Source organism: Suricata suricatta, chromosome 16, assembly GCF_006229205.1.
Source record: "Suricata suricatta isolate VVHF042 chromosome 16, meerkat_22Aug2017_6uvM2_HiC, whole genome shotgun sequence".
In the NCBI taxonomy this organism is placed as follows: Eukaryota; Metazoa; Chordata; class Mammalia; order Carnivora; family Herpestidae; genus Suricata; species Suricata suricatta.
The window spans coordinates 31,093,639-31,099,233 of record NC_043715.1 but is presented as its reverse complement, the minus strand read 5'-3'; the positions used below and the strand labels follow the sequence as shown (position 1 = coordinate 31,099,233).

The following is a 5,595-nucleotide window of genomic DNA, read 5'->3' as shown; positions in this document are numbered from 1 at the left end:
GCTCACTGGAGTTAGAGACTGCACAGATTCCCCCCACCCCCAATCTCTGGAGTCTGCAGTGATTACCTTGCCTCTCTCCTCACCTTACAGAGCCCTTTGCACTTCTCAGCCCCTGGGTGCTAATGAGGGAGAATGGGGTCACAGGAAAAAAAAAGAAATGCATGGAAAGAAAGAGGGGCCAGAATTGGAAAAGGAAGCAGAGGAAACACCCTCCCACCCCACCCCCCACAACCCCCACCTCCCCACACACACCCTGCTCTGAAGTCATCTGAGGCTCTGGAAAGGGTCTGAACAACAGAGAAATCATAAGAGAAACACAATCTGAGTAGAATTAGGAAATCAAAGCTAAATGGCCGGTCCCTAGGATTCGCACGTGGAAATTCTCTTTCTCCATAGAGAAGAACTGAGGTATTGATTGCATTTATTTTTTCATGACACCAAAGGTAAATTAATCCTTTTAGAGCAGAAAACATGTTTTTATTACATCCTGAGTAATTTCCTTTGAAAAAGAAAAACATTTATTAAAGCTACTGGCAGTAAAACTAGATTTCTCCCCCCCCATCTTAGATGAGAATGTGTGTCGTTATTCATGCATAATCTGATTCCAAATGATTCCTTGTTTACAGTTTGTGTTTTTTCGTATTTCCTTATGTAAGCAAGAATTAATACACTCAGACATGAAAGAAATCAGCTAAATAATTTTTACTGCTTCTCTTTAGGACATACAATATGTCTTCTTTAACTCTCAATGACACGCAAAACAGTCAGTGGAAAACACAAATAAATACCTATGGAAACAAAGACAGATATCCCCCGTGGAGGGAGAGAGTGTGTGAGGCTGGCCAGCTTGCCTGGTTTTCCTTCTCCCCGGAGCCTGCGGGGGACCAGGCTGGTCTGAGGCTCACCCTGGAGCTGGTCTGCCCCTTCCCTGTGCCCACAGATGCCAGCTCCCCCTGGCATGTGGTCTCATCAAGCCTCCCAGCTGAGCTGAAAAGCAAAGGGGGGGGACATCCAGATGTGCGGGCTTTCTGCACATCTGGGGAGGTGGCTCCTTGTGGGGAAAAGCCCTTGCTATTTCCAGCCTTTCCATCTCCAACAGAAAGAGCTGCCAGCAAACTGGTGTGTGCAAATAATCTGAAGATTGTATCTGTATTCATTTGTCCGCTAGTTCGTCCAAGAATCCACTGTGATTTCACAGTCTACCCAACCGCTTTTGAAAAGCCTTGGTTAATAATACACGGGGTGCCCCGGGGCCAGAGTGAAGAGGGAGGCACGGAGCCCGCGGCTTCTCAGGTGCCCAGCCTGAGAGACCTGCACTCACACAGCCCCGAGAGCGAGCGTCTCCTTAAGTGTGCCCGCCGGCCACCTGTCCGAGCCTCACCCACAGTCTCAGCACCGAGATGTGTCTCTGGCGGAAGTCGTCCCCCATACGCACGCTTCCTTCTCTGGGTGCTCTTTTCCTGGCCGTCTGAGTACCTTGCATTTTGCTAACTCACATCTCAGTAGACAACTTTGCAGATGTGATATCTTGTTTTAAAATAACGTTTCTCCTTTTTCATTCTTGCGTTTCATAATGCTCTTTTGTGCCGTCATGATAAGAAAAACACAGAAGCCTTTTTCCCCCCCATTTAGTGCAGAGATGAAATAGCGTATCTTTGATAGGGATTCTCCAGAGTGGCAGTAACAAGGCTGTAAAGTTTGACCTTATGAATCCGGAATACGATGGCCGCTGGGAACTTCAGGTCCCCTGTATCCCTGGGCCTGTGTCTCCTCATCCCATCATCCCCCGTGCTCTTTGAAAGGATAAACTGGCTTTATTTTCACTCCAAGTCAAATAAAGTTTATTCCTTGTCATCTGTTAGTAGGTCTTAGGTTCAGAGGACAGCTGGACCTTACACAGCTAGATACCACGGTGAAACTGAGATGAAATATGCCAGCGACTTACGGAATCTAAACCAGGTGCCAGCCCCTTTCCTAAGCTGTCACGTAAGCCTCCCCCCAGAAGCTCCCTGGGACCCGGGCAAGTGGGGCCCCTGCCCTGTGCCCTGTGTGGGTGTGAGTGCATGCGTGTTCACCGCGCTCCTCTCTGGCCCTTTGGTGACAGTGGCTCTCCTTGTGGTGAGGAGACTTGGGGCCAAGGGGATATGCCTTCCTGGAACTATTGTCCCTTCTTCTATATCACACTAAGGATGCCCAGAACCTCAGAATTTTCTGCTTACAGGCTGCATATGCCTCTGTCCTGGGTCTGTCTTCTCAAAGGGAGATTGCGCAACCAATGAGTGTCCCCGAGGTCTAGATATGGCTGTTAATGGGTGTTGGGGTAAACTTGGGGGGATGGAGCTGAACTTGGGATAAAAGCTTGTTTGGAGCAAAGACAGGTAGACCGCCCACCTGAGAGCCCTTTGTATGTCATTTCCTTAGCCCACAAATGTTAGGAGTGGGCTCACTCATTGTGATCTTATGACAGTTTCTTATGATTATCTCTATTTTATAGTACAAGGAGTTGAGATCCAGAAAAAGTCCAGTAACTTCTCCAAAGGTACACACTGAGTGGATGGTAGGGCCCAGATTTTAACATGGACATTTGGCTCAGTGTCCCTGACTTTATCCACTGTTCCCATGTCCTGAAGATCTATGGTCCCACTCCTGAGATGATCACCACCAGCAATGCGGTATCACAGTCTAATAGGGAAGGCATGACTGCTATGGCAGAAGTAGCATCTACTGCCATTCAGGGCTTGCAGGGACCAGGCGTATGTGCATATATGTGCCTTTATACACATAAATATGTAAATAATAATAGGTGTGTGTATATGAAAATGTTTATTATAAGATATTGTCTCATGCAATTATAGAGGCCGAAAAGTTCCATGATTTATCGTCTGCAAAGCTGGATACCCAGGAAACTCAGTGGTATAGTTCAAAGTCACAGGAGCAGGAAAGTCAAGGGTGAGAGTCTAGCTCTGCTCTGAAGGCCTGAGGACCAGGAGAGCTGAGAGCAGGGGGAGATCAATATCATTGCCTAGCAATCAAGCAGAAGGAATTCAACCTTCCTCTACCTTTTAGTTCCACTAAGGGCCACAACAGATTGGATAATGCCCACCCACTTTGGGGAGAGTCACCTTTACTTAGTTCACCAGTTCAAGTGCTAATCTCTTCTAGAAACAGCCTCACAGATATATATATAGAAATAATGTACAACTAGCCATTTGGCATCCTGTGGCCCAGTTGAGTTGACAGATATAATTAAACATCACCAGTAGTCCAAAAACCTTAGCTCTGAAATAGAGTCTTCGAAGTTTCCTAATGGCCCAGGAGTTACTCACTTGGTTGCTTTATTGTGGGTTGGCCCTACAGGTCAAGGGGGACTGGTCAGTACCAGAACAGATGAGAGGGCAGTAGAGGCCTAGTGACATTACCAAGAGAGAGACCTTTAATCAGTGATAAACACTGAGATGAACTAAGTGCATTTTCCTAGACTTACTCCATCCAATATGGCAACCATTAGACACATACAGCTATTCAAATTTCGATTGATGAAAATTAAATAAATTAAAATTTCAGCTTCCCAGTAACACTAGCTACATGTCAAGTGCCCAATAGCCTCATGTCTTTGGTAGCTACCATATCATTACTGTCACTGCAGAAACTTCAATTGGATGGCACTTCCTGGACAATCTTGGAATGGCCTTTGGTAATATTGCTGATGTAGAAAGGACATGCTCTCAAACTTTTTGCCTTATTTCCAAATGCCAGACAAATGTTCCAACATACTCAAATAAGGTTAGGGTTCTGTAGTCAATATATTCGGGAAACTCTTAAAAAGTTAAATTGGGTTCTTGATTTTTAAGGTCTAAATATACTAATATGCATTTTGACTGCCAAAGAAGGAGCTAGAGAAGGTAAGATTTTCCAACTTATTTGGGCCATATCATCCATCCATTTAAAAAAAAAATAAATTTTTTGAGTCTTATGTTTCATCATGAATCTAATCAATCTGAAAAATACTTCTCTTGTACTTAGGAAAGTTGGTTGCCATGTAAGAAGTTGACTACCTTAAGGTCTGCAGGCTGGACAGGCCACCTGTGCTCCAGATGACCTCCCAGATGAACACACGGCTGACAGTCACCCCTGGCAAAGCACCAGATGGGGTTGCCTTAGTCCCTCCAGACCAGACCAGTCATCGACTGATGCCTCTGTGTGACATCAGTTGGTGCCCAAATGAATTGCCAGCCACTTAAACAATCATGAGAAGGACGCTGGCTGGGTGGTTCAATTGGTTAAGCACCCGACTCTTGATTTCAGCCCAGGCCATGACACCAGGGTTGTGGGATCGAGCCCTGTCTTGAGCTCTACACTGAATGTGGAGCCTGCTTAAGATGAGCTCTCTCCCTCTGCCCCTCCTCACTGCTTGCATTCTCTCTCTTTCTCAACAAAATAAAATAAAATAAAATAAAAGTCCATGAGATAGAATAAGTTGGTGTTGCATCAAGTCTTTAAGCATTGGGTTGTTAATTTCTCTAGCAAGGAAGTAACATAGTTAACAAATCAGTCACCTGTCCCTAGCTCAGAGTTTCTTTTCAGTCTTCAAAAGAAAAACCAAACCAAATAAAGTATACGGAATAGTGATTGTTATGCAGGGAGTTGGATTAAGGTATAAAGGGGAAAGCCAAAGTAGCAGGCAAATTCTAACTGCAGTAGTTATCCACTGCTGCATAACAAATTCTCTTACAACTTATTGGCCTAAATGAAGCAAATATTATCTTACAGTTTCTGGAGGTCAGGAATATGGGTGCAGTGTAGCTGGTCTTCTGGTTCAGTGTCCCTCAGAGCTATCATTAAGGTGTCAGCTGGGGCTATGGTCCTATTAAGCCTCAAGTCGAGAAGGATCCACTTCCCAGCTCACTCATGTGGCTGTTGGCAGGATTCAGTTCCTCACTGGTTGTTGGTCAGAGATTCCCCCCCAGGCTCCTAGCCACGTGGACCTCTCTGCAGGGCAGTTCACAGCATGATAGCTAGTTTTCACAAAGCAAGCGAGAGGCCAAGAGAAGGTGAACAAGACAGAAATTCCAATCTTTTGTAACCAGATCTCAGAGGGGACACGTCATTATTTTTGCCATATTCTGTGGATTACAGGCAAGTCACTAGGTCCAGCCCACACTCACAGGGAGGGGATTATACAAAGGCATGAAGGAATAGGAGGTGGGGATTATGAGCGGCCATCTTTGAAGCTGCCCACAACATTAATCTTCCAAGTAGTTAATGAGATTATGCTGCAGATTTACCTGATGGCCAGCAGTGTTCTTACCTTGACCTGATGTGCAGGAAGCAGTGACAACATTGTATTAAGCAGGGTGTGACCATTACAAGTGCAAAATAACAGACCACAACATCTGTCTTCTTTTTTTTTTTTTGTAACTTTATTTATTTATTTATTTATTTATTTATTTATTAGAATATAACACTATTTTTTTAACATATGCAATTATTTTCCATCATTTACAATACAGTAGTTACAATGACACTCCAAATGGATAAGCAAAGTAAAAAATCAGAACCCCAACTTCTATTTCATGTAATTAGACTTATACAGAA

At 44.5% G+C, this 5,595-nt stretch overlaps 1 long non-coding RNA gene across 1 annotated transcript; it reads left to right on the top strand.

The window, feature by feature from the left end:
- Positions 1-1,898: 1,898 nt before the first annotated feature.
- Positions 1,899-4,313, top strand: LOC115279664. Its single transcript, XR_003903570.1, has 3 exons — positions 1,899-1,959; positions 3,852-3,902; positions 4,024-4,313. It is a non-coding gene; the product is annotated as an uncharacterized LOC115279664 (long non-coding RNA).
- The last annotated feature ends 1,282 nt before the right edge of the window (positions 4,314-5,595 follow it).